The sequence below is a fragment of the Phalacrocorax carbo genome, chromosome 16 (assembly GCF_963921805.1).
Source record: "Phalacrocorax carbo chromosome 16, bPhaCar2.1, whole genome shotgun sequence".
In the NCBI taxonomy this organism is placed as follows: Eukaryota; Metazoa; Chordata; class Aves; order Suliformes; family Phalacrocoracidae; genus Phalacrocorax; species Phalacrocorax carbo.
Window position 1 is genome coordinate 13,806,648 of NC_087528.1, and position 23,468 is coordinate 13,830,115.

General features: G+C 45.5%; 1 pseudogene; it reads left to right on the top strand.

Moving 5' to 3' along the window:
* The first annotated feature begins 430 nt into the window (after positions 1-430).
* On the top strand, positions 431-22,141 carry LOC104049270 (myosin-3-like; annotated as a pseudogene).
* Positions 22,142-23,468: the final 1,327 nt, after the last annotated feature.

Consider the following 23,468-nt stretch of genomic DNA (forward strand, 5'->3'; position numbering starts at 1 on the left):
TGGCATGAGTGGCTCTTCCCTTGCGCTCATCGTGGGTAGGTCCCCATCCTTCCCCCTGCATAAGCTGTTCCAGCGGGGCCAAAGCACTTGACTGTTCCTGCCCGCTATGGCTGCTCACCAGAGGACTAGGACAGGCTCCATCTTAAAAGGGAGTGGGGGAAATCATAAATGGAAAACTGGAAGAAAAACAGGCTTCAAGGCTTCAGTCTTACTAAGGACTACATGAATCCTTCAGAGATCCCTCCCCTTTGCCACACTCCCCCAAGGGAGCCCCCCTGCTCCTTCAGGCATGGATCTCCTTTCCTTGGGGCCGTGAAGGGTAGCAGCTGTTCTCCTTTGCTTTTGTACATTCCAGCTTTGAGAGGCAAATACCTCCCTCAAGACCTTGCGGCACACATCTGAGAGATGGGAAGGATGCTCTCAGAGTAGCCAGCTTGGGAGGGCTGGTGGACGTCCAGCTCTACTCTGCTCAGCTCCAAGGACCATACAGGGGACCACCACAGCAGGGTCTACCTTTCAGTTCAGCCATGAGCAGAGATGCTGGCAAGGATGTTCTTGGTGAGGCTGCAGCGTACCTGCACAAATCAGAGAAGGAGAGAATAGAAGCACAGAACCAGCCGTCTGGTGCCAAGACCTACTGCTTTGTGGCTGAGCCCGAGGTGGAGCACTCCAAAGGGAAGATCGAGGCTGCACAGGATGGGAAGATAACTGTTGAGACAGAGGACTGCAGAGTAAATGCATTCTCCTGGCCCTACTCCTTGCCATGCTGAGGGCCCTAGGACATCTTCTAGGGAGTGCAAGGAACACAGAAAGCACCAGACTAGCTCAGGCAAGAAATCTGCCCTGCCCTCTGACTGTGATGAGCACAGCCTCCAGAGGAATTGCTCTGGAAGCTGGAATGAAGGTATCCATTGGATAATTATTCTCTGTTCAGGCTTTAAAGATGAGACGATGCTCTGAAACAGGCTGGGTTGTAGCCTTGCCAGTTTTAGCATTCCTCAGCCACTGTTCTTAACCCTTTCTCATCTTACCACTGACATATCCACTGATAAATTCCTTCCTCTACTGGTAGCAGAGCAGGCAGCCACTTTGAAAGTCCCCTTTGCATGTGAAATTATTACCAGGGTCACTGGCTGCAAACAGTTTCCTAGAGGAGCCGCCAAGATGTTAATTTTGCAAAACCGCTAAAATGTCTTAGCAGCTTGTGTCCTGATACCTTTTGTAAGAATAGCTGCGGCAGCCTGAAGAATGACCGCAACCAACATCTTGGCAGTAGGTGCTACAAGATTTTTAAGAAAGTGAATAAAGAATAAAGCAGTCACCCATTGGTTCACTGCCAGCTTCCAGCAATCACAGGTATGTGACTCAGCAGAGGCTACAGCGGGCTACCGTGTACAAGGACCTGCTTTCCCTGGGGCTGGCTTTTTTATACCCATTTGAGCTTGTTGCCTCCGTAGTGTCCTGTGGGAAAGATTTCCATAGTTTAAAATTCAAGTATGTGTGAAGTGCTTCCTTTTCTCTGCAGTATGCAGCCTGGTAATTTCAGCTTATTTTTTCACAAGGAGAGAAAAAGATTTATTCTTCCTTGCTATGGCCATGGTTCTCTCTGCTATTCCTGACTTTGCAGACTTCAAAAGTGTCCCCTTTTCACCCCCAAATCCCAATCTAGTTATCTTCTCTCCATAGAAAAGCTGTTTCATACCTGTGACCGTCTTTGTTTCTCTTCTCTGGATCATTTCTAGTACAACTATATCCTTTCTAAGAGGTGTGATTAGTAACGAAGGTGTGAATGAGCTGACGGACATCCTACGTAACTTTCTCTTGTTTTCTCCCTTTCTTTTCTAATATTCTGTAACATTTTACAGCTTCCTGCACTCTCCTGAGCACTGAACTGACATTATGTTAGAAGCCTCTAAAGTGACTCCCAGGTGGAGGTTGGACAACACCCTCAGAGACACGGTGTGAATTTGGGGCTGTCCTGTCCAGGGACAGGAGCTGGGCTCAATGATCCTTGTGGGTCCCTTCCAACTCAGGACATTCTATGATTCTATATGTCCTATGAGTAGCAGTTAATATGCTATCTCTTGTTCTATACAGAGACTTTCTGTGAATCCTAATTGCACTACTCTTTGAATGCTTTAGAAAGGTATTTAGGGACACATATCACAAAGTTGCTTTTGAAAACCTTGTCTGTACTTCTTGCTTTCTCAAAAGAAGCCCAAGATCATTCCACTGGTCAGGACCTGAGCTTGGAAATGGTGTTCAGTATTTCAAAATCAAATATGTTTGCCGTAACACTATTTCCTCCTTAGATTGGACTAGTCAGCTTGGACCAGTCCATGGGAGCAGCAATTGCAGCATAAAAGCAGTGGGAAAAGCCATCTGGAGAAATGGCAACAGGATTTTTAACCTCCTTCATGGTTCAGCGTGGCTGAGAGAAGCTGCGTGTACATCTGCTGTTATGCACATCTGCCCCCTTCCACCCCCACCAACATATCCACAGGCTCTGGCTGTGTGACAGGATGGTCACCCATAATGTGAGCCAGTGGACAGTGCTAATCTGTACGGGTAGAGCCTTTGTTTAGTTAGGAATGGCAACAGGCAGGAGTAGATCAAATCCCTTCCAAGGAAGGATTTGCTGTTGATGAATCTTGTGCAGTTAGTGTCCTGTCTCTCTGGCAGTGTGAATCTCAGAGGCTGAAAGGTAGACTGGCTAGCAGTTGTGCCCCAGCTATTACAGCCATGAGCAGCAGCGACTCAAAGTTCATAAGCAGCAATAATGTGTAGAAGGATCTGGTCCAGCACAAATCCTGTCTGCATGGTTGTACCCATTCCAGGACACTAAGTTTACATCCTGTAAATTGCCCATGTTGTAGAGTTCCTGTCTGGAAGCAGTGTCTGTAATAGCCTTATCTTGTTTTGCACAGTTACACAGAAAGAAAAATCTGAATTAGAGCAGCCTTACAGATGTGTGTGTGTCTCTGTGTACACATGGAAGGAGCATCGAGAGTTACTGAATCAAGGTTAACTCTTTCTTTCTGAATTATAGCTTGTTGCTGTCAAACCTGATGATGTATGTGCCATGAACCCACCTAAGTTCGGCAGAATTGAGGATGGGGCCATGTTGACCCACCTGCGTGAACCTGCTGTCCTCTACAACTTGAAGGACCGCTACAGCTCCTGGATGATCTATGTAAGTTCCCTCTCATGGCAAAGGAGAAAATCCAACTGCCAGGAGTTGGATTTCAGTGACTTTTCTGGTTTTTCCTGCAGACCTACTTGGGTCTGTTCTGTGTCACTGTCAACCCCTACAAGTGGCTGCCGGTGTACAACCCGGAGGTGGTGTTGGCCTACCGAGGCAAGAAGCGCCAGGAGGCCCCGCCACACATCTTCTCCATCTCTGACAACGCCTACCAGTTCATGCTGACTGGTGAGCTTTTCTATTTTGAACAGACTCGTGGAAAAAAACTATGTCAGAAACACTGCTTCTGCCAAATGCCATTCCTTACTGCCACGGGCTTTGTTTTGACAGTGTAGAATCCGGTGCAGGGAAGACTGTGAACAAGAAGCATGCCAGCCAGTACTTTGCAACAATTGCAGTGAGCGGGGACCTAGCCAAGAGGAAGGAGTCCTGGAGGAAGGTGTGAGGAAGAGAGGCTTGGCAGAGGGGAAGCTCAGGACAACACCAACTTGCAGCTATGGACAGTACTGGTGACAAACATTTACCTCAAAATCTGAAATATCTTTTATTAGCTTCAGCCACTGTCTCAAAAGGCAGTAAGACCATAGGCTGATATGCAGTTAGGACCACAACAAATACAAGCCACCAGAGCTGCCTCTGTTACTGCCCAGGTATAGCTTCACCTGGACTGAAGCCAAGTCTGGGCAAGTGGTGTCCAGGAAGAATCAGAAGCTTCAGTTTCTTCACATGGACCAGTCTGTCCCTGTGGCTGAGAGATGAGAGCTCTGACCGTGGGAAGAATTCTGAAGAGAATAATTATTCACCATTTACACACAGTGATGGTTCTTGGTGCTGTAGTCAAAAGATGCTGCAGTAATGCTGTACAACTGAAATGAAGGGCACGTGGTTGCACATGTAATCAGGCAAGCCGCATTATAGTAACTTTTTCTTACCACTTAGTCCACCCATGGTGTTATTCAATAATTATTCAAATATTATCACAGGGTATGCTCAAGGATCAAGTCATCAGCACTGACCCCCTGGTGGAAGCCTTTGGGATAGCTGTGAGACTGTGAGAAATAACTCCTCGCGCTTTGTGAGTTGTCATGTTTCTCTCTGCCTTTCTGCAAACAGCAAATCCTTCTTGCCTGCTTGTTACTGGCAGTTGGGAGCCACTGGGCTGGGAGAAATGTTCTTGCTGACAAATTTCTTGGTTGGTTGTCAGATGCTGATGTGTTTACAGCTGGCTCATGCGCATAGCTGCATGGGCTGCAACAAACTGTTCTGCTTTATCTGTCTTTGAATATCTAAGATAATTCAGACTGAGATGCTGTCTCTGAGATTCAAGCAAGAAAAACGCTCTGGCATGTTACCCTGAGAATGCTGCACTGACTACCTTTTGTCTGCTTGCCAGGGTAAATTCATTCGTATTCACTTTGGTACCTCTGAGAAGCTGGCCTCTGGTGACATTGAGACCTGTGAGTAAATGAGGTGGGCTTACTGCTTTACTCTAAAGTAAAGAAGAGCTTGAGAAATTTGTATGTGCGTACGTATTACAGATTTGCTGGAAAAGTCAAGAGTCACCCTCCAGCTGAAAGCTGAGAGAAGTTACCACATCCTCTCCAATAAGAAGCCTGAACCACTTGGTAAGGACAGCCATCACCTGGTGACATTTTACAGTAAAATCAATATGGGAAACTTTTCCCTAAATATGCCAGCTCGCTGATGGAGGGCCCAGTGTCCTGGTGCCATGTGTCACAAGCACGCAGCTTCCCCTTCGGGCAGGTGCCTCAGGCTGTGCAGAGCACTAAAGCTCTGATTGTGTGCATATTTCTGTCATCCGCATTCCAGCATCAACGATGACTGGGTGACCAAAGCTGTACTCGGCACTTCTATTTCTGTATAACAGTGTTGCACTAGGGTTACTCCACCTCCACTTTATCTTCCCTGGGTAAATTCCAGTGCAGTGTGTGCAGGTGAAGTGCGGGTATGGATAATTTACTCTGCCTTACAGCTTGCTGTTCTTGCTGATGTGGAAAGTCCAGCTCGTATGGGCCAGATCCTGTGAATAATCTTCAACAGAAAGGTGAGAAATTCACTGGGTGCAGGATGGCCAGATATCCTGATCTATAATCTGAGCTTTTCATCGTATGGACAGAAGTTCTTCCCTGTTTCCAGTGTAGCCCCTGCAGCCTCTTCCCCCTTCCCACTGCCATGGCATTCTCTACCCATGCCCTGCATCTGTCCCAAACCCTTTTGCCACACACCCAACTACTGCACTCATCCTCACTCCACTCTGCCCATCCCTCTCAACTACCCACCGAACACTTCCCAAGGTGGAGCTCCTACCCCCGTCCTCCCACTATGTGCCCTCCCGACGATTGCCGCCTCCCTCTTCCCCTCCCAGAGTGATTGCCACAAGCCAGGGGACTCCATGTCTCTACAAGGAGACAGACGGATTTATCTTCAATGTATGGAGGGCTTCCTGTCCTGCATGCTGGACAACCCCACTGCACATCTGCACACCTTCACTTCTGCTCTTACTCTGCCGTAGGATTCGGGACTGGAAATGAGTTGTGAATTTTGGCTTCAATTAACGGAGATAAACACACGTATTACTTATATGCACCAGCTCACAACCCCAGTGGGTGCAAGGGGCATTCAGGATGGATAAGTCATGTATGAGGATAAGCACGTACGAGTCTTACCTAAAAGTATCCCTTAAAAGCTGTTTCTTTGATGGTCCTTGTTTCTTGTCTGCCAGGGCTGGATGTTCAGCCCCCAGTTCACAACATATTAAACTAGTAGGACCAAGAACCTGTCTGGGACTTTCTGCTCATCCAGATGAAGACAGATGAATGGCTTTACTCTGCCTTTCTTTCACTTTTACCATCAACACTGTTATAATCAGCTGGTCTATCTGGTGTGTAGGCTGCCATCAACATTTTGGGTCAGTATTTGTGTTCTATGTTTTAGATGCACAATTATAATGCTGTTGAAGGGGTCTACAGCAGTACCTCAGTTGGACTGTCATCTCATTTTCCAGCTGAAGGTGGTGTCATTAAGAAGGAAGGAACCAAGAAAAAGGGCTCTTCCTTCCAAACTGTCTCTACTCTTTCGGGTAGGTATGTTCTCTGGCTCAGCGTGGGCCAGCTGCAGAAAATGCCAAGGTGGCAGTCCTGTCAGATCCATCTGCACTGCTTCACCATTCTCACTTTCTCTGTTGCCATGTGATGCTGTGGAAATTTACCTTTGGGATCCGGTAAAGGTTAATGTGAGTTCTGCTTTCCTGATGAGGTCCAATAGGATGGTGGTGAACAAGGGAAGTCATGTGCTTTGATCAGGTTGCACAGTTTCAAGACATCCTAAACTGTCTGGGCTTTGACCTTTGGTGCATCCTTCCCTTATTTGGCTGTAATTGGCTTCTTCCAGGGTGTGTGTCTCTGAGTGCAGGGCGTTGTGTGGCAACCAGCGCTTTGCAGTCAGCGTGGGCAACACTGATTACACGTGGCAGCCCTTGATGCTGCTGGACACATCTATATCCTAGGGCCAGGAACAGGCTCAGACCTTCCTGGCAGGGTGAGGAGTGCAGCATCCACCTGGCTGTGTCGTGTTTAATAGCTCTTACGATTAGCTTCTAACCACTAAGGACACATTTTCATTTTAAGATAGGAGGAAAGTTTGTCAGTTGTATCCACTGTTAGTAGCTATTTACTTTGCTGTTGCTTATACAGGACTGTAGAATATTCACTAGAAGAGTAAGGAAAAGCTTCTGAATTTTTATTTTTCATTAGAATCAAATCATATTGAGAATATTTGCATTATGTCTTAAAGTAGGTGGCAAATGATCTCTTTTTTACTGGAAAATCTAAATAAGCTGATGTCCAACTTGTTAACAACTCATCCTCATTTATTGTATCATTCCTAATTAAACAAAGACTCAAGGTAATTCATAAAACATAGATTAGAAATTGGCAGAAAGACCAGTTGAACAATGCTGGAAAAATCAGTATATCCCTGTGTTGCTCTGTCATAGGCCTGATGGATCACAAGCTTGTTCTGCACCAGCTGGGATGTAATGGTGTTCTAGAAGGCATTTGAATCATCAGGAAAGGATTTCCTGACTAGATATTATATAGGGATTTTAAGCAAAGGTCTGTAATAACATTCTTGTGTTTGCATCAAGCCAAGTTCATTTAAGAGAAGAGTCTTGCTAAACAAGTCAATGATATAGATCTTAGGAAAGGACTATTTTCATATTTAACAACTATGGAAAGTATGAAGACACATCTAATAGCAGGGTCTGTGTGGGCAATGCCCACCCAAATGCCTTCCTGAATACTGTATGCCAAAACCTATTTTCAATTCATTCATGTTCATCTGACTGCTTGGGTATTTTTTGCTTAAATTCTCAAATTTAACACATGCATGATTTAGAATAAATATGGAGGGTGGCCTATACCACATCCTATATTTAATCACTATCTATTAGAAGTTTGTAGAATGTTGTTTTAATAATTCAACTAGAATGGTTTTACTGAAAGGAAATTGTGTTAAACCTGATACCACAATTTTTATGAAATTACAAGCTTGTCTTGCAAATGTAGCTGCATTAACAAAACAGATTTCAGCAGGACATCCAAATTAGTTCCACATGGCACTCTCATTTTGTACAGGGCTAACATTTCTACATGCTGACATTTCTATAGCACTTTAGCTACATTAATTTGTAGATTAGAAAAAACCAACCAATTTTAACTCAGGAAGTGCTGTAAAAATAAGACATTTATAAAGGCTTGCTAAATTTAGGGCAATGCAGCTGGTGTCATCTGCTTGTTGTATTTGAACAAAGGCAAATGTAGGGTCAGATCTCTAAGAACAAAGTACTGACAGCACTGAAAAGGGTATCCTGGAGGGCAGGGACACTGAAAAGGGTAGACGTGGCATTGTGGGCACTAGCTGAAGACATCCTAAGGCAGTGATGTGGGTGACCAGATTTGTGTATGGGTAAACAGAGGCATGCAGAAAAGAATAGGGGGTGCAATAATCTCTCAGCGTAGGATTAGGAAGTGTGTTGCTAGATACTATGCCTAATTCTGGTTTACATCAGGAGGAATGCGTGAAGCTGGATATGGTTCAGAAAAGAGCTACAGGATACATGTGAACTCAAGTGCAGTGAGAGAATTTAAATCAAACTATATGTTGACAGATGATTTGTTTGTGGTGTAAAGATTTCTGAATATGCAGGAACCTGTCATCTAAAAGACAGACTCAAAGTAAGAGTTTAAGGGTGGGACCTGAAAAAGATTGTTGTCCAGGTAAAGTGAAGTATACCTTTCCTGCAGTGAGGGTGAATATTTTACCTGGGATCTCTAACGGCTTGAAGGCTTCAAATAAGGTAGAAGTCTTATTGAGTGCTCGTAGTGCGTGACTTTCTATTAAAAGGCACTGAGGCACCCATCTGCCGACTTGACAGGGAGTCACGGGAGGTTTGCTCCCTTCCAGCAGCTACGATCTGAGACATCGCTGAGAGGGTACCACACCTTGTCAGAGCACAGATTACTCTCTGCTGTTACTCCTCCCTGTGGGCACAAATGATGCTGCAAGCCAGAGCCTGGGCAGAACCAAGGAAGACTGTAAAGCCCTGGGGGAGCAAGTGAAAAATACTGGTGCCCAAGTCATCGTCTCCTCCATTTTACTAGTTAGAGAAGAATGGGCAGCCAGTAATGGATGAGTAACGCAAATCAACTATTGGCTACGTGGCTGGTGCTGTTGTGAGGGTTCTGGCTTTTATGACAATGGGACTTTCCTCAGCAACCACAGCCTGTTGGGGAGGGGTGGAATCCTCCTGTTGGGAAGGGGCAAGGGAATCTTTGGCAGGAGGCTGGCCGACTTGGTGAGGCAGGCTTAAAACTGAAGGGCTTGGGGGGTGGGATCCAAAGTGGCAATGCTCATGCCATCACATCCAACAGGGGAATGAGCCAGGCCAACCAGAGCAGCAACAGAAGTGCCTTAGCTGCCTCAGAAGATGACAATCAGAAGACCAACCACCTCAAGGATGTGTATGGATCCTTGTGCACCCCTCAAAGGAAACCTGCATTCTCAGTTACCTCTCTGAAACACCTGTACACCAAAACACGCAGCATGGGGAATAAAGAGGAGGAACTAGAGGTCTGTGTGTGCAGTCGCCATGATCTGATTGCAATCACAGACATGGTGGGATAGCTCGCACGACTGGAATGCTGTCATGGGTGGCTGTGTACTTTTTAGGAAAGACAGACCAGCAAGGCGAGGTGGGGGAGTTGCACTTCATGTGAGGGAGCCGTTGGAATGTATCGAGCTCTGCCGAGGGGTGGAAAAAGAATGAGTTGAGAGCTTATGGGTAAAAATTAAGGGACAGGCAAATATGGGTGACACTGTTGTGGGTGTTTGCTACAGGCCACCTGATGGGGAAGAGGAAGTGGATGAGACCTTCTACAGGCATCTGGAGGTAGTGTTGCAATCACAGGCCCTGGTCCTCATGGGGGACTTTAACCACCCTGATATTTGCTGAAAAAGCAACACAGCAAGGTGTGCATGATCCAGGAGGTTCCTGCAGAGCATCGAGGATAACTTTTTGGCACAGGTGGTGGAGGCACCAATGAGGTGAGATGTGCTGCTGGACCTTTTACTAACAAAGATCTAGCTGAGGGTATGAGGGTTGGAGGCAGCCTTGGCTGCAGTGACCATGAGATGGTGGAGTTCAGGGTCCTGTGTGGTAAAAGCAAGGCAACAAGTAGGACTACAGCACTGGACTTCAGGATAGCTAACTTTGGCCTCTTCAAAGACCTGCTTGGAGGAATCGCATGGGCTAGGGCTCTGGAAGGCAGGGGTACTCAAGTACCACTTCCTCCGAGCTCAAGATCAGTGCACTCTTATGAGCAAGAAATCAGGCAAAGGAGCCAGGAGACCTGCATGGATGAGCAAAGAGCTTCTAGAAAAGCTCAAATGGAAGAAGGAGGTTTACAGTATATGGAAAAAGGGACTGGCCACATGGGAGGAATATAGGAACATTGTCAGGGTATGCAGAGATGTGACGAGGAAGGCCAAGGCCCACTTGGAATTCAATCTGGCAAGGGATGTAAATGATAACAAGAAAGGCTTCTTCAAATACATTAGTAGTAAAAGAAAGACTGGGGAAACTATGGGAAACACCTGCTGAATGAGGTAGGGGCCCTGGTGACACAGGATGCAGAGAAGGCAGAGTTACTGAATACCTTCTTTGCTTCAGTCTTTACTGCGAAGGCTGGCCCTCAGGCATCCCAGCCCCCAGAGGTGGGAGAGAAAATCTGGAGAAAGGAAGAATTCCCCTTGGCTGAGGAGGATTGGGTCAGAGATAACCTAGGCAGACTGGTTTCTCACAAATCCATGGGCCCTGAAGGGATGCACCCATGAATGCTGAGCATGCTGGCGGAGCCTGTTGTTAAGCCACTCTCCATCATCTTTGGAAGGTCATGGAGGGCAGGAAAGGTGCCTGAGGACAGGAGGGTAGCCAGTGTCACTCTAGTCTTCAAAAAGGGCAAGAAAGAGGACCCTGGAAACTATAGGCCGGCCAGCCTCACCTCCATTCCCGGAAAGGTGATGGAACATTTCATTCTGAAGGTCATGTCCAGACAGGTAAAGGAAAAGAAGGTAGTCAGAAGTAGTCAACATGGATTCACCGAGGGGAGATCATGCTTGACCAACCTGACAGCCTTCTGTGATGGCGTGACTGGCTAGGTCGATGAAGGGAGAGCAATGGATGTTGTTTACCTGGGCTTTAGCAAGGCTTTTGACACTGTCTCCCATAACATCCTCACAGGCAAGCTAAGGAAGCGTGAGCTGGATGAGAGCACGGTGAGGTGGATTGAGAACTGCCTCAACCACAGAGCTCAGAGGGTCATGATCAACGGGGCAGAGTCTGGTTGGAGGCCTGTCACTAGCGGTGTTCCCCAGGGGTCTGTGCTGGGTCCAGTCCTGTTCCATATATCCATCAATGACCTGGATGAAGGGACAGAGCATCCCCTCAGCAAGGTCGCTGACGATCCCAAGCTGGGAGGGGTGGCTGATACACCAGAGGCTGTGCTGGCATCCAGCGAGAGCTGGGCAGGCTGGAGAGCTGGGCCCAGGGGAGCCTCATGGGATTCAACGGGAGCCAGTGCCGGGTCCTGCCCCTGGGGAGGAACAGCCCCCCGCACCAGCACAGGCTGGGGGGGACCTGCTGGAGAGCGGCTCTGCTGAGAGGCCCTGGGGGTGCTGGGGGGCAGCGAGGTGACCCTGAGCCAGCACTGGGCCCTTGGGGCCAAGGGGGCCAGCGGTGCCCTGGGGTGCATGGAAAGGCGTGTGGCCAGCAGGGCGAGGGAGGTTCTCCTCCCCCTCTGCTCTGCCCCAGTGAGGCCACATCTGGGGGGCTGCGTCCAGTTCTGGGCCCCCCAGTTCAAGAAGGGCAGGGAGCTGCTGGAGAGAGGCCAGCGCAGAGCTACAGGGATGATGAAGGGACTGGAGCATCTCCCTGTGAGGAAAGGCTGAGAGACCTGGGCTTGTTCAGCCTGGAGGAGAGAAGGCTGAGGGGGGATCTCATCAATGCCTATAAATATCTGAAGGGTGGGTGTCAGGAGGATGGGGCCGGGCTCTTTCCAGCGGTGCCCAACGCCAGGCCAAGGGGCCACGGGCACAAGCTGGAACACGGGAAGTTCCCCCTGAAGATGAGGACAAACCCCTTCCCTGTGCGGGTGCCAGAGCAGGGGCACAGGCTGCCCAGAGAGGCTGTGGGGTCCCTTCCCTGGAGACATTCACCCCCCGCCTGGACGCGGCCCTGTGCCCCTGCTCTGGGGGTGCCTGCTCCAGCAGGGGTGGGACGGGGTGAGCTCCAGAGGGCCCTTCCATCCCCTGCCGTTCTGGGATTCTGTGATTCTCTGAAATGTCTTTTTTTTAAAATTATGTACCCGATTAGTCAGAAGATGGGAGCTGTATGAACAAGGCACTGGGAGGTCTGTGAGCCTGTGTTACACAGGAGGTCAGATTAGATAACTGTAGCAGTCTCCTTATTCTTAATATCCATTAATTTATTTTAATTTACAGCTAACCCAGTGAGCTGGCCCCCTAGATTAGTGTAAATGACTGTGACATGGATGAGCATTCTCTGAGGTCAACAGAGCAGTCCATCCATGCTGTCAGTCTCAGTGAGGGATGTAACACATGCTGGGAACCTACTGAACTGACCTGCTTCTTACTGGTTTGCTCTTTAAGGCTGGAGGTGTGAGTCAGACTCAGCATCCCTCTGTATCTTCAAAGTAACAGCTGTCCTTGTACTCTCTGGAGCACTAAAGTGATATGGACAGTTAAGATTTTTTCCTTTATTTTGTCAGATACTGCCTTCTGAATGCTGGTGTCATTTCAGAAGGACAGTTTATTGATAGCAAGAAGGCATGTGAAATGTTGCTGTTTTCCATTGAGATAGACCATAGTCAGTACAAATTTGGACACAGTAAGGTAAATACTAAATTTTTCTCACAATGAGAAATCATTCATTGCATTAAAATATAAGCCTAGCAATGACTGATCTGTTCATTTACTGCAGGTGGTCTTCAAAGCAGGTTTGCTAGGTGTCCTGGAAGAGATGTGAGATGATTGCTTAGGACAACTGATCACACAGACACAGGCTTTATGCAGGGGATACCTCAAGAGACTTGAATTGAAAAGAATGTTAGACCAAAGGTTTGTATCTTCTGCGAGGTCTGGTTTCTCAAAGAGATTTTTTCACAGTACCGATAGATAGCTTTGATTTCAGGGAGTCCATCTTGTGCATCCTGTACAACATCTGTGCGTTCATGAACGTCAGGCACTGGCCCTGGATGAAGATAAAACTCGTCTTAAAAAGTGTACAAACTGAGAAAGAAATGGCTGTGATGAAGGAAGAGTTTGAGAGAATGAAAGAACTGACTAAATCAGAAACTGAGAGTAAAGAACTGGAAGAAAAAATGGTGAATCAGGTGCAAGAGAAAAAGTATCTGCAACTGAAATTACAGATTACGTAATTTAAAACCATTTTTGGCTCCTCAGATTACATCCGTTTTGTCTGAGTATTCAGGAAAGGGCTGAATGGAAATTCTGTTATTTCATGTTCCAGTTGCACAAAGAGCAAGTAATTTCTATGAATGCCAGTTCCAGTGTATGACCAATGAACACATTTCTGTTTTCTATGAAAAGAAAAATGAAAATTTGGCCAATGCTGAAGAAAGATGTGACCAGCTGATCAAAACAAAATTCCAGCTGGAAGCAAAAGTAAAGGAGGTAATGGAAAAACTGGAGGACGAAGAGGAGTTAAATGCTGATTTGGCAGGCAGAAAGAGGAAACTGGAGGGTGAATGCTCTGAGCTGTAGATATTGATTACCTTGAGTTAACACTGACCAAGTCCAAAAAGGAAAAGCATGCCACAGAAAACAAGGTAATTTTTTATTTCTCCTGTTTGCGTGTTTAATAATAGTTGCTCTGCCTACATGTAGGACATAAAGTTGCAGTCAACTTGAACAATAACACGATGTTGTATAAGGAAATCTGTGGGCCTGGTGTTAAGTGTGGTCACCTCTGTTGTGCAGGAAAACCAATCCAAAAGCATACAAAAATGCACTGAAATAAAAGTTCAGAATTCCTTTGTGACTGCAGAAGGGTTGATGTATAAGCAGAGATGTTGTATGGTTTGACCATATTGTGCAACTAATTAAGACTCTTTGTAGTCTAGTTACAAGTTTATTGCCTTTGTGTGATCCCTAGCCTAAATGAAAGCCAAAATTTTTAGTGACCTTCAAGCCTTACAATAGGTTGAAAAGCTAACTGAAGAAATGACGGGTTTGGATGAGACTATTGTGAAGTTAGTCGAGGAGAAGATGGCCCTGCAGAAAGCCCACCAGCAGCCAGTGGATGACCTGCAACTTGAGGAGGACGAAGTTAATACCCTCACCAAAGCCAGGATCAAGCTGCAGCAACAAGTGAACTATGTCCAACAAAAGGAACAGTTGTTCTGTCAGTCATCTTTGTATATGTTTATGTTACAGGTTGAAGCATCTTTAGAACAGGAAAGAAAAGTTTGTATGGATCATGAATGAGCCAAGAGAAAGCTTGAAGGAGACTTGAAACTTGCCCAGGAAACCATAGTGGATCTGGAAAATGATAAACAACATTTAGATGAAAAATTAAGGAAGTATGAGAAAAAAGTGACAAATTTACTGTTTGTTTTTAACTGAACATATTTTCTTTTCATTAAAATAATATTTCCTTCACAGGAAAGGCTCTTAATTTAATCAGATGCAGAATAAAATTGAGGAACTGCAGAATTCAGTTATTCAATTGCAGAAGATCAGAGCATTGAAGGCAAGAGACTTTATGTAGCTACTACATCATTCCTCTTTGCTTGTTTAAACCGTAGTAGCATGAATAATGTTTGTCCACAGTTGACCACTGATAAAATCTCTGACTGAGTCACAGTAAATTACCTCAATACAATGTAATAATTTTCCCCACAAAACAGAAAGCTGTGTTAGTATGAGCTGATCCAAAAGTCTTTTCCTGTGGGTAAGCCTTTGCCTAGAATGGCAAAACAGTAAAATTCAAAGGGACTTTGTTTTGCGTGTAGTCTCCAGAACAATGGGCTTGGTGTTCTACTATGACAATTTTGCGTTAACCTAAACACTGAATTATCTGTTCCTTTATTAAATCCTGATGTGCTATTTCCTCATTATATAAGGCTGTATTGCAGAGCTGGAAGAGGAGACCATGGGTAAGGAAGCGATGCAGGCAAGAACAGAGAAACGTTGCATGGTTTAGGAAGCATGGTAGTGTTGGGTTGACAGTTGGGTTTGATGATCCTAGAGGTCTTTTCCAACCTTAATGATTCTGTGATTCCATGATTGTGATGAGCTGGTGTCGTGGTTTAGCGGCAGCTCAGCCCCACACAGCCGCTCGCTCACTCCCCACCGGTAGATGGGGGAGAGAATCAGAAGGGTAACGCTCGTGGGTTGGGATAAGAACAGTTTAATAATTAAAATTAAAAGAAACAACAGTAGAAATGCAATGTAAAGGAGAACAACGAGAGGCGCAAAGCCCCGGGGGAGGGGGAAGGGAGGGGAGAGGGGGAACGAACCGCTGAAACAAACCGCCCGCGATGCAGCCGCCCGCCGACCCGCCGCCGCGCCGCCTCTGCGCTGCCACTGCCCCTCCTCAATATATTGGTCATGGTGTCACGTGGTATGGAATGAACCTGCCATTGGCCAGTCAGGGTCAGCCGCCCCCACCATGGCCCCGCCCCTCCCAGCCCCCCCCCCGCCACGCGGCAGAGCGCGGGAAGCTGGAAAGGCAGCCGCCCCCCACAGTGAGGAGAATTAACCCCTTCTCAGCCAAAACCAGTACAGCTGGCTAATGAACTTGAGGAAATCAGTGAAAGTCTTGAAGAGGCTGGAGGAGCCACTACCACTGAAACTGAACACAGCGAGAAGCGTGAGGCAGAATTTCAGAAGATGCGCCGCGACCTCGAAGAGGCCACGCTGCAGCACGAAGCGACGGCTGCTGCCCTGCGGAAGAAGCATGCGGACAGCACCGCTGAGCTTGGGGAGCAGATCGACAACCTGCAACGGGTGAAGCAGAAGCTGGAGAAGGAGAAGAGTGAGCTGAAGATGGAGATTGACGACTTGGCCAGTAGTACAGAGACAATTAACTAAGTCCAAGGTGTTTTTTTATAAATGAAATACTTGAATTGGCAATGTTTCTGTCTGGTGGGAATTTAATGCAATACAAACACGCATACACAAATTCCACTTTCTTACTTGTTTTCAGGCTAATCTGGAAAAAATGTACTGCACCCTGGAAAAGCAGATGGGAGATATGAAAGCCAAATTTGAGGAAAACCAGAGAAATATGAATAAGATGGTGGTTCAAAAGGCCCAGTTCCAGACAGTGTCTGCTAAGGAAGGCACAAAGATCTGCTATGGGGATATTTTTTCCCTTCAGTAGCAGAGAGACCCTCTACATGAGTGAGACCTAAGTGTTCCCAAAGTGTGTATTCTACTTCCAGACTCATTGATACAGGCACAGACAACATTAGAAATAAACTGAAGGAAATGAGTTAATGAGTGACATATGAGTTCATATGCCAACTGCAAGCATTATTTGCTTGGGTAGATAATTCCCAGAGTGGTGTGACGTAGCTCACTGAGTCCATACAGGGGCACTGGGACTTTGGGATAGTCCCAAATGATTTGAGCAACCTGTTAGAACTGCACTTTCTCCTCCAAGAATGCACATGCTCGCTGTGTGTACGGTGGCTGTGTGTGTGCTACCCTCATGAAGCTTGTTACTGCTCCCACGCAGACTTCTTGGAACAGTGTGACTGATGAGTGTGAGTGGTCCTTGGTCTGGTTGACTGCAAGGTCAGACATCTTAAATCAAAACGCCACTGAATTGGCCTAAACTAACCTGAATTTTAGGGATTTTACACTGTAGCAGATCTGAGAGTGCTGAAATATAGTGTTTGAGCAGCTGAGCCGTAGGGCTACACCAGCCCTGAAAACCCTTTATTATGTGAATCTGTATGTGGTGCATCTGTATGTGGATGTGGGTACAAGGAAACAGCAGACCAAAGAGGGCATAGCATGTGGAAGTCTCCCAAAATCTGGTAATGTCTGGAGCCTAGTGGTCCTGATGAATCTGCAAAAACTGCCAAACCCAGAACACCAAGACCTGCCAAATCAGCCCAAGGCTGGTGAACATCTGCATCGACAACGGGTTGTATAACTGGAACCACATCCAAGAGCATGGTGGCTGCCGTATGCAAAGACTACAGGATTATACATACCACCTGATGAAAACAGGAGCCCCTGAGGGTCTTTCTGGCTAAGCACTGGCCTGTCAGTATGATCCTCTACTTCTGAGCAAAGAACTGGGTTGGCCTTACAGGCTTTGCTCCTACTGGGGAGTTAGGGGTGACTGTGTGGGTGTGAGTAAGCCATGAAGAAATACGTGAATGTGCTGTGTTCAAAGTTTCCTGGCATTAATAGTAACAGCTTGAGGCTAATTATTGTCACAACTTAATTAATAAAAGGTGTTCAAGATAAACACTGGTTGTAATCTGTGACTCCCCCATCTCCATCCCTTATCAGGGAAAAAGGAATTTACACCTTTTGATGGAGAATGTTATGTGGGAGCACACAGACCATCACCAAATTCTTTCTTATTTTCTTCTGAGTGATCTTTTAACTGATCATGCTTGCAAGATGATTCTAAAAATCTGACTAGTTTGTTGTAATGTCATTGTGCATAGTGCTCGAGGGGAATCCTAGAATGAAATGGAAGGTTTGAGAAAAAATCTAAAATGGCTCAGGGAAAGTCTGAAAAAGATGATACTGGAGGGCTGTAAGAAGTCCCAAGAATTCTAGGCACCTCTCCAAGAAAGGAGAGATGTGTTACTTCAGCCCATAGGACAGAGGGTGATGTAGAATAAATGTTTTCCAGTTATCATAAAGCTTATGAAGTGAAAGTTTAGGATATACCTCCTGTATCACAGGACCAATCATGGGAAGCTGCTGAAGCATTTTGTGTCAGTTGAGCCAGCGTGACAGTGTAAAATCATACTGCTTCAGCATGAAAATTGTGTTTAAAGAAAACAATTAAGCAAATTTTCTAAAGCAAATGTGTCTTTAGAAAATGAATATCACCTAGTGGCTCAAAAATGTAGTAAGGTATACAACTGGAATTAGAGAATCAGGTGAATCTGGAAAAAGAAAGAAGCATTCTTAAGGATTAAAACATACTGTGCAATGGTTTCCCCCAAAGCAAGGGAGAGCTCCAAAGGGAACTGATCATAAAAAATTTGAAACTAAAATTAGTTGCTTGCAAAAAGCAGATTGGGATGCAAAAATGAAAAAGACCTGATCTGCAGAAAGTGATGGAGAATTATAATAGGAGTCAGGAGAAAACACTTATTGGGATAATACATATGAATGGAAAAAAAGAAGAGGAGGTGGTAATAGCAGCATATACAGTGAGTAGTGCCACCATCCCACAGCAGAGAGGTACTGCCGATCAAACTAGTTTTGTTACATTAAAAGAAATGACACCAGAGGATGTAACACAGTTAGCTGCATATCTTGGGTCACTAAAAGATAGTACAGTTGTGGGCTGGACTCTAGAACGGGCTTCAAACATTTAATAAAGTAGGAATGAATTAGGCAAACTGATTAGCCTTTGTGCTACAGGAGCTCTTAGCCAGGTTAAACATCAAGCACTAAGGGATCATTATTTTGCCTCCTTGATGAGGCCTTAAGTCAAATTGCCCAACAGATAGGTAAGGCAAAAATGGCATTGGAGCACTAACGTTAATCCGCAAGTTGGTAGACGATGTGGGGTCGCTCAGATATGGGCAGGACAAAACACCATGTGCCAGTCACCCAGTTTTGATGGAGCACAGGTAGCTTTCGTCCTCTGGCAGCAGCAATGATGAGTTGGGTTCCTTGTAGCACTGGGTGCCCAAATGCACCAGACTATATATTGCAAAGGTCTGTGTGGAAAAAAGTAGGGAAACCTACCCGGAATCAGTAAGAATATTACTATTATGAAGTGTGTTTAGGAGAAAAGGAAGAGAAGGGAAAAAGGGGAAAGTTCCCTATGAGGGCCAAGCAAGACCAGAGACTTAAGAGTAACCCAGCATAAGAACAGCAGATAAGAGGTGGTTTCCAAAGCGGATGAATAGAGAAAGGAGAGGTCAAGTAGACATAGATAACAGGGGTAGGAAAGCAGAAGAAATTACTAAGCCTGTGCAAAGTGGTGGAGAGTATTAAAGTGTTTAGTAGAAGATGTGGTAAAATGGAATAGGAAGAAAATACAGAATAAGCTAGAAAGAGTAATACAACTTGAAGAGAAACATCTAGGCCTAGAGAGAGGATTGCCAATTACCCTAATATTCTTTCTGAAAAGGATGCTACTATAGAAGAAATTTAGAAGTGTTAAAAACAGGAAAGGAAAGAGAAAGGAAGGTTTGAAACCCTAGAGAAACTAAGTGCTATGCACTTAAGCAGTTAAAGCTGAGAGAATTGTGGGTTAAAAAACTCATGATTAAGGTAGAATAGGAGTACTACTGAAGGAGATAGAATAGATAAGTGTTGGAGGAGACTTATCTCTGCCACATAATTTTATTACTAAACTCTGCATTACTCTAAGAGTAAAGACGACATGGTAAAAGATTATCTGCAATGAGAATGGTAAAATAAGAATTGTAAAATTATATACATAAAAGTAAAAACTGTTAAGATAAACAACGTTGTATGATTCCACTTATTACTGATTATTATTTATATATGAATGTTTTCAGGATGCTTAATCTGGGCAGTACTGGAAACTTGTCTTCTCTTGTCACAGGTGAACTAAGCCATCAACTCGAAAAGAAAGAAACCATAACATTGCAGAAGCAAGCAGGCAATTATACAGCAAACCTAAAAGGCAGCTGGAGAAAGAGATCAAGGTAGTGCTAACTGCTGAGCACATGCTAAGGCTTCAAAATCTATCAGGGTCTCAGTTCATTTAAAAACCACTTTTGGAAATTTTAAAGTATCATTGCCTACAACCTAACACAATAAAATTACTACTGGGCACTCGGCACTGGTGAGGCCCCACCTCGAATGCTGGGCTCAGGTTTGGGCCCCTCGGGACAAGAAGGGCCTTGAGGGGCTGGAGCGTGTCCAGAGCAGGGCAGCGGGGCTGGGGCAGGGTCTGGAGCACAAGTGTGCTGGGGGGCGGCTGAGGGAGCTGGGGGGGTTTAGCCTGGAGAAGAGGGGGCTGAGGGGAGCCCTTCTCGCTCTCTGCAGCCCCCTGAGAGGGGCTGGAGTGAGGGGGGGGCTGGTCTCTGCTCCCAAGTCACCAGTGATGGGACGAGAGGGAACGGCCTCAGGCTGCGTCAGGGGAGGTTTAGGTTGGAGATTAGGAAAAATTTCTTTCCTGAAGGAGTGGTCAGGGATTGGCACAGGCTGCCCAGGGAGGTGGGGGAGTCACCATCCCTGGGGGTGTTCAAAACACATATAGACATGGCACTTCAGGACATGGTTTAGGAGGCCTGGGGGTGTTGGGTTGATGGTTGGACTTGATGATCCTGGAGGTCTTTTCCAACCTTAATGATTCTATGATTCTATGCAAGGCCAGTGAAGCTCAGCCAGGCAATAGGGCTGGTGTATCATGGGCCCCAACGTGTTAATGATTTTTACTGCATGGATCAAAACAAAATATGAACACATAAAAACATTATTTGGAGTTAAAATAGAAGGAAAACTTCTCCACTTGCTCATGAAAATGAATAAAATTAGATCATTTGTATTTTGTTTGAACAAAACAGAGGTAGAGCATTGCAATGAATTGTACACGCACATTTTTATATATACATTAAATTTCTAAAGCCATTATTTTATTCTCACATTTTTTAATTTAGACTTTCTCAGGTATTTTGCTGCCAAAGCAAATTGTTACATTTTAGATTATTTGTAAGTAACGACACTCAGTATTTCACCAAAATGCTTAATTTGTTTGTTTAGAAATCAAATGTTTGAGAGCAAAATACATCCTAGTTTTGTGTTAGAGAACAGATTGTTTTAAACTATATTCTGCCTTGTAACACTAGCCATCCAGACCATTGTGGCAATAACAGGGCGTGCACTAAGGCACAGCATGCAGACTCCATCATGCTCCACACGTGTTATGCAGAGAAGCCTTTCAGCTGTGCCATGCCCTGCTCCCAGGCTTTGCTCTGGCTCCTGCTCTACCCATGGCACCTGGGTGTCAGTGAAGGTTATAGTAATGACCATACAGTGGGATAGGGTATTTACTCTTTCTGTCATGCCAAGCTCCACGTGTGCATGGAGGCACATTTTTTCTCATCCTTTTTCCTAATATTTCCTATCATGTTTCTGCCACTATTATGTCACAGAAAAAAATGAATCAGGAAATATGGTGGCAGGAATGGTCAGCAGGAACCAGGAATATATCCTCAAATGGTGCACGGCATGCACCATTCTTTCACATTCTTCCAGTTTATTGTGTCCTCTCTCCCCAGAGGTTGCCATGATGGCCGAAGAGCTGAAGAAACAGCAGGACACCAGCACCTACCTGGAAAGGATGAAGAAGAACACGGACCAGACAATGAAGAACCTGCCGCACCCTTGGGATGAGGCCAAGCAGTTGGCTCTGAAGGGAAGCAAGAAACAATTCTTGAAGGTGGAGGCCAGGGTGGGTACCAGCACTGAACATGGGTGTCAAAGACACCTTTCTTTGAGTCCTGTGTGAGGGACAAGCCAATTGTTGATTGAGTCATCAGATATGAGAGTTAGAAGCTGAGCTGGAAGAAGAACATAGACAATCCACAGAGGCTATGAAAAACATCTGCAAATATGAACGGCATGTCAAAGAGCTTACTTTCAAGGTGGGTATAAATAGAAAGCAATTCTCCTGATGTTTTGTCTCCCAAGAACGTGTAATTGCACATTCCTTTTCCACAGAATGAACAACACAGGAAGAACGTGATAAGGTTACAAGATCTGGTAGAAAAACAGCAGATGAAAATCAAATCCTACAAAAGACAAGCTCAGGAAGCTGTGAGTCACTAAACTGAAGCAAATACTTATTTACCATTTTCTAGGACTGTCAGTTTAAAAGTTGGCTCTGTGCCCCAGCATGTTGGCAGGTGGCTTTTAGTTCCTTTTGTTTTGCCAACTCAGGATGAACAAGCCAATACAAATCTCTCCAAATTCAGAAAAGCACAGAATAAGCTAGAATAGGCTGAGGAAAGGGCCAATATTGCCAAGAGTCAAGTAAACAAACTCAGAACTGAAACCCAAGAAGTCTCTTTTACAAAGGGAAGTGTGTACTGCAGGAGGCGGGGGTGCAGTTTGCTCAAGCAAATGAAGCAGTAGATTTGTGCCTTGCCTGTGGGTATAGCCATCGTTCAGAAAGGACAGTTCTGGAAGGAAGGGACTTTGAAGAAAGGCTGAGAGGGTTGGGGTTGTTCAGTCTGGAGAAGAGAAGGCTCCGAGGAGACCTTATTCTGGCCTTTCAATATATAAGGGCTTATAAGAAAGACAGAGAAAGACTTTTTACCCAGGCCTGTAGTGACAGGACAAGGGGAAGTGGTTTTGAACTGAAAGATAGGTTTAGGTTGGACATAGGAAGAAATACTTTACAATGAGGGTGGTGAGGCACTGGGACAGGTTGCCCAGAGAAGCTGTGGGTGCCCCATCATTGGAAGTGTTCAAGTTCATGTTGGACAGGACTTTGAGCAACCTGATCTAGTGAAAGATGTCCATGTCTATGGCAAAGGTTTTGAACTAAATGATCTTTGAAGGTCCCTTCCAGCACAGACTGCTCTGTGATACTGTGATTCTATGACTCTGGCATTTCAGGCTCTGGTGCCAAGCATGATCCTTCTAGCTAGTTTCATCCCATTTGTTTCAGATTTGAGAAACTGCCTCATAAAGTGAAAGTAATGAGAGCCAACCTAACTCTGAACATTCCTAAAACAACCTTCCTGTGAACCTTACGCAGAATTAATGTTCTGATTGAGACATATACAGCAGCACTGTGTCCTTAGCTGAGCTTCCCAGGCAGTTTTCTGTCTCCAACCCAAGACTGTTTGGTACAAAATCTAGAGCCTGTTTTTCCTAGTGTGATCTGATCAGCTGTAACACCTTTTGACTGCACTAGTCACTAGTGCACAGTCCATGTTTTGGAAAAATTGCTAGCACCTAGAGCACATACCCAGGAAGTGGAGAACCTTGGCTCCAGGCTGCCTTCTGCTTACCCACAGCATCCTCTTACTCATACAGCATTTTAACTCTAGAAAAGAAGCTATGAAGAACATGCTTTCTCCTGAAAGCTCTGTCCTGAGACTCAATAGACAATGTTGGATTGGCCAGAAGCTGGTGTGCAACTTTCAGTGAGCCACTTAATGCCACAGCCCAGTAAAAAGCTTTGACTCCTCAGTGCTTGTCAAGGTATCTTGCTGACACCCCAGGGGAAGCACTTGGGAGGCTGAGTCCAGGTTCCTGAGCAGTCTTTAGACATGAGCCAACCTTACAGAGGGAATGCTGAATCTCTAACTGAATTGAAAGCCTGGACAGGGGCAAAATTTCAGGTATCTCTTACTGGGTATCCCAAGGTAAAGGGAGGTTGAACATGCTGACTATGGGCAACTCTCTCTGCAATGTGTTATACTTTTAGATCCTGCTTTGAGGTGCTTGTTAC